The following is a 13623-nucleotide window of genomic DNA, read 5'->3' on the forward strand; positions in this document are numbered from 1 at the left end:
CAACTGTTTGTGTAGCAGACAATTAAAACTTCTCAGGCTCTTCACCTACTCACACAACCATTGTTCACAGCCGCTCGTCAGTGGAAATGAAGAGCACCTGCTGCTACTTCCTCTTTTATACCCTCCATTGGGTCCCCTGGGTCCTAAAGACTTCCCCATTACAATTGCCCCCGTTTTAAAAGGTCACCGTCCCGGTGACCACTTACTGCCAGGGCCTAAATAAATTTTGGGGCAAATCATTATGGACAAGAGAGCTCTGTGAATCGCTAGTGAGAACAGCAGTAGTCTGATTTACTGACCGTGGGAGATTAAAGGGGTTAGAATGCTTTCCTGCTGTACTTCTTTTAGGCCGCCCCTGAACTCTTCCCGAGTCCTGCTCTAAAACATTCTCCCTATTATCAATCCCACTTTCCTCTGGCTGTTCTGGAACTATGGATACAGGGTTCAAGTTGCTCGAGCCTATGCTACTAGTTTCACTAACAAGCTCGGGAACACATACCGAGGGTGGCTGATCTTTGGGTGGGTTTGGAACAAGGGCGAGTACAACTCCACCAGCCTCACTGTCATCATCTGGTGTATCTGATGTTGACTGCCGGGGTGACTCAACTACCAGCCCTGGGTCAGAGAGAGGATATTCGTCTGGAGCAGGTGCTACAATACCTGAAGGTATTACTCTCAACTCGGCCCGATTTAAGTTCTTGTCTGGACCTGACCGATCTCTAGGGCGTATTTTGTAAACCCTGCCTTCTTTGTCCATACTCTGCACAACAACATACACCATAGGATCCCAGGCATCGTGGATCTTATGGCGGCCTAAAGGATGACTTTTCCGATAAACCAGAGTACCTGGGGAGAGAAGGGAAGTAACTGTGGGCTGAAAATGTTTATTTCTCCTCTCTGCAGCTTGTTGGAGTTGTTCTTTCGCATGCACATAAACTGAACTTAGACGTTGTTTATGCTCCTCTACCCACTCCTGCGCAGATCTAGACATTGGTTCCGACTGGGAAGCCCCCAGTAAGAAGTCAACGGGCAACTGGGGCTTCTGACCAAACATAAGCTCATAAGGTGAAAAACCGGTGGACTGATGTTCTGTGGTATTGTAAGCATACAATACCTGTGGCAAGTATTGCGGCCACTTTCTTTTCTTATCAGGAGGGAGCGTACGCAACAGATCATGGAGTGTTCTGTTAAATCTCTCGCATTGTCCATTGCCCTCAGGATGATATGGTGTGGTCCTGCTTTTGTCTATGCCGTACAGGTGACACAGACGTTTCAGCAAGTCTCCCTCAAAGCTCTTTCCCTGATCACTATGGATACGCTTAGGGACCCCATAGATATAAAACCATTTTTCAGTTAATACCCGTGCCACTGTACTTGCCCGTTGGTCTACTGTAGGGTATGCTTGAGAGAACTTTGAAAACACGTCAGTGACCACAAGTACATTCTCACGCCCATCACTAGACTTGTCCAAAACACTGAAATCAATGGCAATGACTTCCAGGGGTTTAGAAGCCACCAAACCCCCCCTGAATGTGCGAACTTTTGGTTTTACAGCCTTTGCCAAGACACAACGATCGCACTCCTGACAATATTTCTCAATGTCACGTGCCATAAAGGGCCAAAAACACCTTTCTCTCACCAGGCTGGTAGTGCGTCCAATGCCTTGATGCCCATGATCATCATGTAAACTTCTCAGGACCTCTGTTTGCAAGCATTGGGGTAGCAACAGTTGAAACAAAACTTGGCCATTACCAGGTGTCTGAACTTGACGATACAAGACACCTTCCTTCAACTTAATTCTGGGCCACTGTTGCACCAACTTTTTCACTCCCTTACTTACATTACCCATTTCCTGCTTGGTAGGCAGCCTCCCTCTTTCCCAATACTGTGAAAAAGGGCCAATTACCGGGTCAGCAGCTTGAAGGGATATTAGATCAGCTTTAGGTCGGGATGGAAATGCACCTATGGCTCTACACGTAGCGGCAACAGCATTTCCCAGTTGACCTACATCTGTCTGATCTTGCACTTCCTGTGGAACCTTCAACCCTGGAAGCAGGCCAGATGGACTCTGTGGATGCAGTTGCCGTGACAATGCATCAGCGTTGCGATTGCTGGGACCTGGCCTATATTTAATCTCAAAGTTGAACACAGCTAGTTCTGAGGCCCATCGCTGCTCTACGGCTCCCAATTTAGCAGTTTGCAAATAGCTAAGGGGATTGTTATCTGTGAACACGACAAACTTATTTCCCAACAAATATTCACGGAATTTTTGAGTGACAGCCCATTTTAGTGCCAAGAATTCCAACTTTCTAGAGCTATAATTGGACATATTCCTTTCACTAGGTCGCAGGCCCCGGCTAGCAAAAGCAACTGGCCGCCTCTTTCCTTCTTGCTCCTGAGATAAAACTGCCCCTAACCCTGCCTGACTAGCATCTATCTCAAGGACAAAAGGTTTAGCAAAATCTGCATATGCCAATACTGGGGCACTAACCAGCAGCCTTTTTAGTGTTTGGAATGCATTCTCACATTCCTCACTCCAAAGGTGACACATTGCCCCACTGGCACCACTTCTACGTTTCTTCTTGGTACCTCCCAGCTCGCCCACCAGCCGGTGGAGCGGGGCAGCATACTTGGCAAAACCTTCAACAAAACGCCGATAATATGAGGCAAATCCCAAAAATGACTGTAGCTCTGTACAAGTAGTCGGTCGTGCCCACTCAGCCACTGCACTAATCTTAGAAGGGTCGGTCGCCACCCCAGAAGCCGATATCACATGCCCGAGGTATTGAACCTCTGGCTGGAAAAAGTGACACTTCTCCAGCTTCAACTTTAGATTGTGTTCTTTGAGCCGCGTTAAGACCAAGTCAAGACGCTCCAGATGCTGCTCAAAGGAGGATGAAAACACAACAATATCATCCAAGTACAATAAAAGGGACTGGAAACTTTGATCCCCAAAAATCCGCTCCATTAGCCTCTGAAAGGTGCTAGGGGCATTACAAAGCCCAAATGGCATTCGATTGAATTCGAACAGACCAAAAGGGGTACAGAAAGCAGTCTTGGCTTTGTCCTTCTCGGCCACTGGTACTTGATTATACCCACTTGCAAGGTCCAATGTAGAGAACCACTGTGCTCCCGTCAGGGCATCTAATGACTCCTCAATACGGGGTAATGGATAAGCATCTTTCCGTGTCTTGGCATTAAGCAAACGGTAATCAACACACAGCCTAATCTCTCCATTTTTCTTGAAAACCACCACAATTGGGGAAGAATAAGGGCTACTGCTTAGACGCACTACCCCCCGATCCAACAAATCTTTAATATGGGCTTTCACTTGTTCATACTGAGAGGGTGGGAGCCTGCGATACCGCTGTCGCACTGGGGCATCATCCATTAAAGGGATCTCATGTTCCACCAATGTGGTACATCCTAAATCTCCCTCCCCATAGCTGAAAACTGAACAATACTTCTGCAAAAGTGACACTCCTTGTTGTGACTGTTCATTGGACAAGTTAGGCCATGAGAGCTCGGAAAAATCAAGGTGCGGATGCGCCTGTACAGTCACTTCGTGCATCGTTATCTGCAACGTGGGATCATCAGACTCTGCAGTAATGCCAGAGTCCCCAGATGATGGAGGGTCAACCAGATGCAATTCACCTAGTTGTGTACAGGGCGGTAACCAAACATCCTCAATTCCCACATTAACCACCGGAATGTCAACAACACCCTGTTCAACAGAAAGGAGGGCCGGAGAAACCAAGATGCCCCCTGGCAGGGGATTACCTGTCGCTATGGGCTCCAGGAGCACTGATGGAAGGTTAATGTTAGCAGCAGAGGGGCAGCTAGTACGTATCCATTTCAACGAACCAGCAGGGACACAAACAGCTCGACCGTGGACTTTTGCTTTACCTAAATACCCGGATGTATTCAAAGCCTCAATGCGCTGACACTTGTGAAGTGTCTCTCTCCACGTCTTACTGGCATTTTCAAGGGCAGGAGATTCAAACAGACGAGGGCCAAACTGCTCAAAGAGTAGGTGGTAACAACGGCTAATGATATTCATCCCCAAGAGGCCAGGCACACTCTGTGGCTGCTGAACGCTCCCATCTAGAGGGTCCTCCACCACCAACACGCCCATTTTTGTCAGGGTGCCACCAAAAACAGTCACATCAAGCTCCATGTAGCCTATATAGGGGATTTTCAACCCATTAGCTGCCCTGAGGCGTAACCATTGGCATTTCTTTAAGTGCCCCACCCCCTGCGACCTGAAGTGCTTCTCAAAGAAACTCTCTCGAATAGTGGTGACCATGGACCCAGTATCCAAAAGACAGGGAACTATAACACCCCCCATTTCTATTTCCACCACTGGACAATTCCCAATTAGTCGAGAGGGATCTTCCATAACAACTTCAGCCGAGCCTATAAACCCTGTTCCTGATGCCTGGCTCTCTGCACCAGAGGGACCTAGTTTCCCGATGGCTGAGGCTCAGGGCCTTGTTCCACAACCTGACTTTGTACATGTGCATCAGCATGAGACCCACCACTATTCTTTATAGCTGGATGTTTTACCCTACAGAACCTGGCAATATGACCAGCCCTACCACACCGATGGCAAATTGGCTTTCCATCTGCCTGGAAACGAAAAGGCCTAGTTGTGGGAGGGGTCAGGGGTAGTTCAGTCTGAGACGGCTGTGAAAATTGGACAGACATTTGCTTCATGAGCGTATCCAATTGAACCTGTTGTTTACGAAGGCACTCTTTTATCTGTAGAATGTCATCATTAGGCCCAAGGGTGACTGCATGCATCTCTGCATTAACTCCCTCTACTACCTGACAGTTCGTATCACAAGAATAGGCTCGGGACCTAGTTTTCCCTCCCTGCCTACCTACATCAGCCCACTTAAGGGCGATACTGCGTAGGGCAAGAAAGGACATGTCTGGTGTTTGAAGGACCCGCTGTTTCAGCTCTCTGCGCAGCATATCATCATGGACATGTTCAGTAAACTGGTCCCTTAGCAATATATCAGAATTTGGAATACCACCTGGTGTCTTACAGATTACAGTGTCCATTAAAGATTTAAGGGCATGAGAGTAATCTCGCAGAGATTCCCCTTCTCGCTGGGTGCGCTGGAAGAACTGTAGCTGGGCAGCTACATATGACTGAGTGCAGCTATAGTGCTCGACCAAAATATCAAAGATCTTGTCAGGAGTGTCTCTGCTGATACTCGAATGAAAACAGACCTCAGATTTAGCACTGCCATCAAGATGGTCCATCACAAACATCACTTGTGCTGCTCTTGACATAGGACGACTCTCCAGGCATCTACGTACTTCTTCAACCCACTGGTCAACAGTTAACAAGTCCACTGACAATTTACCAGTAAACCTTGGGCATTTACGCTCCTGAGGTGCATAAACGTAACACACATTTGTAGCTTCATTTATTGGGTTGATATTTGATGGCACAGTAGATGGACCTGGCACTGGATCTGGCACTGGACCAGTCCCAGGAGAACGTTCCTGTAATTGGTCTCTCAACTGTTCATTTGCTGCTTTTAGCTGTTGCAGCTGCTCCAAGAGGGCCTGAACGTCGTCCATAGGGTCGGCGAAGGAGGTTTATTATCCCCGCAGCAGCCCAAGCGTTGGCTTCCCCTCCGTAGAAGATGTCACTGTTTTTCCTCCTCTCCTCTAACACTCTTACTAAAATAAACAGGGCCACACTAAAATAAAAACCAAACACCGTAACTGATATGACCTGGATCCTGTCGACAACGCCAAATAATGTAGCGAGCGAAAGCCACCGAGTAACCGCTAAGGGCCTCTATACTACTTGTGCAAACTTTCAGGCCCAAAGCTCTCACAGGAACGAGCCCAGAATAAACAGGACAAGAGGGTCAATATCAGTCAGATATGTTAAAATTTATTATTTTAAAAGAACACAAAGGGTTTGTAAAAGGCCTAAAACATCAAAATGGTAAAAAGGTCACTAACGACCACAAGATAGTGTTATTGGTGCAACCTGCCAGCAATGCAACTATCACCTGAGGGCTTGCTCTCCCTTGGCGGTCCCAGATGCTCGTTGCTTTAAAAGAAACAAATCCACCCCAAATAAATACGAGCCCAACAGAACACTTATCGCATGCACTAAGTGCTAGTTCAGGCAATAATCGGTGGCACTAAAAATCACTCTTAATAAAAACTTATTCACTGCAACTCCACACAGAGCACCTCTAAAGATCCTAATTCCCCTAAGGTAAGAGTCCCACTCAGGGATTGCACATTGCCCGACTAATATTGCACCAGCCCAGTAGAAATAAAAACAAACCCGGCATAAAAAAAACAGTTTTAAAAGGTGACCCTACCAAAACCAAAAACACAACAACAAGGAGAAGGAGGAAAAAAACAGTGACAAATTCACATGTGCAGCCTGCCCTGCAGGAGGCAATACAATATAAATTAGATTATAGTGCATCAATATACTTTTTTTTAATGTCAAATATATTAAGTTAACATACCTCCAGCAGACAACTGTGTTTGCTGCACACCTGGCTTATCTTGGCTTATCTTGTAAAAATCACTACTAAAACATAAAATACAATAAACATCAAATACATTTCAACAAATTTAAAAAAAACACTAAAAGAAAAACAGCCTGTACCTCGAACCTCTGCTGTAGAGGTTTACAACAACTGTTTGTGTAGCAGACAATTAAAACTTCTCAGGCTCTTCACCTACTCACACAACCATTGTTCACAGCCGCTCGTCAGTGGAAATGAAGAGCACCTGCTGCTACTTCCTCTTTTATACCCTCCATTGGGTCCCCTGGGTCCTAAAGACTTCCCCATTACACAGGTGACCCAGGAGTTTTCTTTTTTCTCTCTCTTCCCCCCCCTTCTCACCGTCTCTTCTCCCCTTTGGTTTTCTTTCTTTCTCTCCCCCTCTCTCTCTCATTCATTCCCCCTGTCCTATTTATTAAAAAAAAAATGACAAAGGATGAACTGAAGCTCTGCCATCACGTAATGTCGCATACTGCTGTTTCTGATGTCATTTAGGGGAAAAAAAAAAAAAAAAAAGAAAAACACACAATAGGATGCTTATCAATCATGGATTGGCCTCCATGCCGGACAACAGCGTTACTGGAACTGTCTATTCCATCTTCCAATATGTAAAAGAAAGCAGTGAACTAAGCCAACAAATAGAAATAGGCATGGCCCAAGACATTTTCGTGTAGCACTATATGCTCTTTATTTATAAGACATTTCCCAGTAACCCAGACATCATCCACCTGATCAAAGCTGGTTGTGGTATTATAGAAAAATGGACATTTTCCACAGTACCGTATATCTTATAAGCATTTTGATGCTTTAGCTGGTGTTGTACATATGTATGTTTATAAGAGTTATTTTTGTCTATCCATAGCGTCATGGAAAAGGCATAGCATCCATGTGCCTTCGCTCTGCAGTGAAGCTCTCTTTTTTTGCTCCTACAGTAAGCACTAGCATTACCATTAGTAACTCGTATATAAGATGACTCACTTCAGACATCTTTTTCCAAAGGAACTTGGAACTGCTTCAACTTAAATGGCCACACAACAAATACATTGGCCATTAGCACACATTGTTCTTTGGCACTATATATATATATATATATATATATATATATATATATATATATATATATAATGGCAGAGATTACTGTGATTCCACAGATGCAGTGAACCTTAGATTTAGATATTTGTCCATCTTTTGTAATATAATCCATGATGTAATGTTAAATATTTACTCATAGTTTTTGTTATAGGATATTTTTAGTTTAGTTTGCATCATCTAGTAGTAAAATATAAGTGCCCCCCAAAAATATCTCATAGTTTTTGTTGACAAAATTAACATTTTGTCCAAAACAGGATGAATCAGGTAAAATCTGGGCCATCAGACACTTGATTTTGTGTTTTTTGTTTGATGCATTTCTATAATAATGTTGGTGACACGCTAACAATAAATTCATTTATTTTCAATAATTTTGCATTTCCTGGACTTCAGGAGCTGAGAAGTGTTAATGCAAGATTTCTGCATTAACCCAAACTCTCTGTGTCTTGAAAAGAATATCACAAATATCTCTTTTGGGATGACCTTTAATAATCATCTAGGTCTCAACAATGATGACGTGACGCTGCCCTACCTTAAAATTAGTTCGATTCGATTTGAATCTGGGAAATTTTGACAGTCAGAAATATTATAATTCAGATCAGTACATTTACATATTTTTGTATCTATTAAAAGGAAGCTGACACACGCAAGACTTTATCAAAGGTGTGAGCGTCACAGCAGAGGCCTTTGTGTCAAAGTAGCTGAAGATAAAACACAGAAAAACATGAAGGTGATTTTCCTGGCCTGGAATTTTATAAAAATAATCTGCAGTACATCAAAAACGAAAGAAAACCATTAATCAACACATGAACATTACCTCTGAAGTTACAGCGGTTTTATTAGAGACACGGCTAAGCGTTTTGCATTTTGCTTAATTTTAAAAAGTTTAAATTTGTTCAATATTGAACGGCAGAAATGAGGTTTTCTTTTCCGCGTTTCTGTAATCTGATTACTTTTTTCAAGTAACGAGTAAAGTAAGGGATTACTATTGCAAAACCGGTAATTAGATTACCGTTACTTTCCTTTAGGAACGCTGCGTTAATGCGTTACTAAAACCGTGATTTTTTTGCGAGAATGTCTCATGACAATGACGTAAGCGAATGCGACGTTCGTGACAACAGCTGTGTGCAGATCAACAATGGATCATATATCGAGTGCGGAGAGAGTATGAGCGTGCAGCATTTAAAGCGTGGAAGTACTGACCTTACTTTGAGTTTGATTCCATAAAAAGTGACAAAAACATTAACGTCCGTTGTGCGTGGGAAGAAAACTTCTTTTTACAGTGAAAAAAACCCCTAAACAAGCACCGAGTGCGCTACCACGTAATGGGAAATTCACAGAGAAGCTGCCGTATCCTTCCACTGACCACTGCGGCACACCTGCACCAGAGCACACCTCCGTCTACCCTACTCCTGCTTTACAGGTGAAAATAGAGCAACAGGACCGCTGAGTCTTTGATTTTATTTATTTTCTGCTGTGTTTTACTTGCATCTTTTTGAAAGAGTGAGTGTAAACACAAAAAAATATTTTATTTTATGTGCTGGAATGTCCAGAAAATAGGTTTAAATGTTAAACTAATTTATTCAAGTCAGAGAATGTTGCATATAATTAAATTTTTGCTTGATGCATAAAGTTAAAAGATTAAAACTAATAAAACAAGTTAAAAAAAGAGACTTTTCCATTTGATTACATTTTGTATGCTGGATTATGTAGAAAAAGTAGAATTGGGCTGAAAGATCTATCACTTTACCTATTCAGGTTGTAAATCGTGTTTTTAAAAGTAACTAAGTAACTAAGTAATTAATTACTTTTGAAAATAAGTAATCAGTAAAGTAACGGGATTACTTTTTTGGGGAAGTAATCAGTAATCAGTTACTGATTACTTTTTTCAAGTAACTTGACCAACACTGCTACCAGCCACGTGAAACATTTCCCAGTCCGCGTGATCAAAACAGTCCTGCAGCGTAGACTCCGACAAAACCAATATTAAAGATGAATGGGAAACCTGACCGAACTCTGTTTATTTTGAATTCATAAAGGCAGCCTATACTGTACACCTTTGACGAATGCTGTGCCAAACACCATATATTCCTTTCAACCTGAAATGACTTCAGAATGCTCCAGGTGGTGGACATGCTGTAAAGATTTCTGAGTTACCAGAGATTCAAGATAGGGCTGCTCGATTATGGCAAAAATGATAATCACGATTATTTTCACTGAAATTGAGATCTCGATTATTTGACGATATTTATTTAACCCTTTAAGACCTACTATAGAACCAAGTCCGCCAGAGCTTATATTATTTTTTTTACATGTTGTAGTGCCATTTGTGGGAGCATTTCAAGTTGCTATACAACTGTTATAGCCCATATTTTAATAATATGTATGCATTAAGTCCATAGTAACTATATTAATTGCAAAAAAGTGCAATAAACTACAAATAAATTGAAAATCGTTTTTTGTATTTTTTACATATATTTCTACTTGGAGAAATTTAAGAGGCTTATTTATGGGCAGAAATCTGTGCCATCAGAAACTGAATTTGAATAAGTTAAATTTGAATTTGAATTGCTCTGATTGAATCTGAATTGTAACTTGAATAAATGCTTTTGAAAACTGAATTTGAATTAGTCCAATTTGAAATTGAATTTATGGTTTGAAAATGATCATCACTAAATTGAAATTGAATTTTATATTTTGAAAATGAATTGATTTGCTTTGAAACTGCATTTTATCCTTTAAAAATTCAGCTCTCGAATAATTTCAGTTTCACTTCTCACCATTCAGTTTCAGTTCTACAGTATTTTAGCTTTATTTATGTCTTACACAGCATCCCAACTCTTTAGCTGACTTAATAACTTTAGCTAAAGTGAATAGTTAGTCTAATTCATTAGTGCAGCATTACTGGATCATCTCTGTTTGAAGTGATATAATATGATATACAACTATCACTGAAACAGCAAACTTTGTAAATAAGCAAACAACACTTCTCATTCTCTAAACGTTTGGCCACAGCTGTAGATTACACTATCAGTGCTTGTTCACTCTTGACAATAATTACATTTCAAAATTTACTTTGTGCATTTACAGGTAAACAATATCTAATATTTTATCTAAATGACTGCTTTATCTTTGAAAAGGGTGAAGAGCCTGAGGCCGGTGACAGTCCAGTTCTACTCTAAGTACATCCTTACAGTGGCTCACAGGACAAGGCCACATTCCTGTCCTGCCAGAAGAGAAGACAAACTTCAGAGTCTTCATGCAGTTCAACCACACCTGTCATATTCCGTATGACAGGGGTCTCAAACTCCAGTCCTCAAGGGCCAGTGTCATGCAACTTTGCCATGCCCTCGAGGACTGGAGTTTGAGACCCCTGCCGTATGGTGTTCATGCTGTTTTCTACCCCACAGTTACAGTATGTCTGACTGCCTGTTCAGCATGTGCAAAAATATATGAGTTTAAGCATGTGATGACTAAGGCCTTCCATTATGGTGTTTGTCATCACATGTCACTGACATCTGGATGATCATTTGGAATAAACAAAAAACTAAAAACTTGTTACTTCATCTTTTATCTTTTTTTCATATTATTATTATTGTTCTTATTTTACATTTTTCATTGTTAGGCATTAGGTTTATTTGTAGTAGTCCTTTCCAACTTCTTTCCCTCTTCCATGTCACTGTGTCAGCTTGTCAGCATCTATTTGGGTTTGGAAGTGGAACAGAAAGTAAGGAAATCCAAAGTGCCATTAAAACCAGGAGAGGTTCTTATATTTCAGAAGAAGGGATTAATTCAAAAGAAATTACCTCAATGCCATATTTTATTTAGGAACCCTAGAGAGCACTTTGCAAAATAACACATTTTTATAATTTCACCCTCAGATGAGCCAAGCTACGGCTGTCAGGGAAGGTGATGTAGGTACAGAGCATGTGAGAGTGGTTAAGTTAATGTCTCTTGTCTAGATGAAGGCACAAGAGGGATCAATGGCAAGGCGTAGAGATTCAGTATCTTCAGTCTTCAGTGGACACTCCATTTCTGGCACAAAACACCTGTAAAAGATGGTCGATTTAGGAGGTGACCCGACAACTTCAGCCTGTCAAACATAGTAATGGAGCAGTATGTTTAAAAAAAAAATCTAATTAAGCATGCACTCAGTACCCTAAGAATTATTATGGTAGTTAAACACAGTGATAGTTGTATATCATATTATATCACTTCAAACAGAGATGATCCAGTAATGCTGCACTAATGAATTAGACTAACTATTCACTTTAGCTAAAGTGAATAGTTAGCTAAAGAGTTGGGATGCTGTGTAAGACATAAATAAAGCTAAAACACAAAGGTTTGGACACTGTTTTGCATCTTTCCCTACTGTAGGGGTCTCTGCAAGCATACAGAGGGGGTACTCTGAGAGGGTACAAGATGACAACTTTGGAATTCTACTAGAAACAGTCGATCATATTTGTTTGTCAAAGCTGAATTCAGGGCAAACTACGCTAAATTAGCGTTTTTAGCTAGCAGCTACAATAAGCATAAAAGTTACCTTACGGCTATCATTTGTTAACATGACGCTTGTTCTTATACACTTAATACATTTATTACCAACCTGAGAGTTTATCCGCTGGTCATTCGACATGACGAATGACTTCTGAAGTCTTAATTCAGCTCAAGACGCTGTAGATTCCCGTCGGTAACACTTTCGGTCCGCTAGTAAAACGTAGTTCTATTAATCTGCGCTTGAACCGGAACCGGATGTAAGTTCCAAAAAACTGAATTTTGGAACTGAAATTGAATCGTAGACCTGAAACTGAATGGTGAGAAGTGAAACTGAAATTATTCGAGAGCTGAATTTTTAAAGAATAAAATGGAGTTTCAAAGCAAATCAATTCACTTTCAAAATATAAAATTCAATTTCAATTTAGTGATGATCATTTTCAAACCATAAATTCAATTTCAAATTGGACTAATTCAAATTCAGTTTTCAAAAGCATTTATTCAAGCTACAATTCAGATTCAATCAGAGCAATTCAAATTCAAATTTAACTTATTCAAATTCAGTTTCTGATGGCACAGATTTCTGCCCATACTTATTCCTCAAAGCTTTAAATACAAAAAAGTTGCACAAATTAGTTTACAACAACAGGAAATTTATTTTGAGTGTCTTCATAGTTTTATTTTGGAGATACACCAATTTTTATATACACTGCAGGAAAAACGAAAAAACAATCCTATGATGCAAATTTGCAAAGAAAACAGCAGGTGCATCAAAATAAACTATTTCCAGCGGTGCAATTCGAGTTCTAAGCATCCCAGAAACTTTTCAGAAAAGTCAAACATTACTTATAAAAACTCCAGTATAGGTTTTTAAAGCCTACAAGTAAAAAACTACATTTCCGCGAAAATGACATCACTTCCGGTTTCGGCCAGGAAATGGCGGGCATGTGATAGTTCGCGCTGACGTCTTTTTCAAAGTGGGAAGTGTTATGAACAGCTGATCGAATCGGCAAAGCGTGTTTCTGGAATATTATGTTTTGTTCCTGCAAGCGCTTTTTATGCAATTTTTGCAAAGCTATATGTGGAAGGAAACCGTGACCGAGGACAAGCTGATGGCATAAGATGTAAGTACAACTCCTCTGGTTTCATATGCAAAACCAATTATTGCGCTAGCTTACGCGGTTCAGGTTCTACAGGGATTTAAAAATAGTTACGCAAAACGGAGCGTGTTGCTCTGACCGGATTTAAAGGGTTAACAATAACAATGTATTGAATAATGACTTTAAAAAATAATATAAAATAGTGTGCAACACCACTGAAGTTTGTTTTTTTTTACCTCTCTTTTCAACCAACGGCAGTCACTCTCCTCTCCAAATAACTTCTGCTTAGCTTTCCGAGCTTCCCTCGGGTCCTCTTAATCAGCGGTCTCCAACCTTTTTTGCGCCACGAACCGGTTTATGGCCGACAATATTTTCACGGACCGGCC

This window comes from Astatotilapia calliptera, chromosome 22 (genome assembly GCF_900246225.1).
Source record: "Astatotilapia calliptera chromosome 22, fAstCal1.2, whole genome shotgun sequence".
Lineage (NCBI taxonomy): Eukaryota > Metazoa > Chordata > Actinopteri > Cichliformes > Cichlidae > Astatotilapia > Astatotilapia calliptera.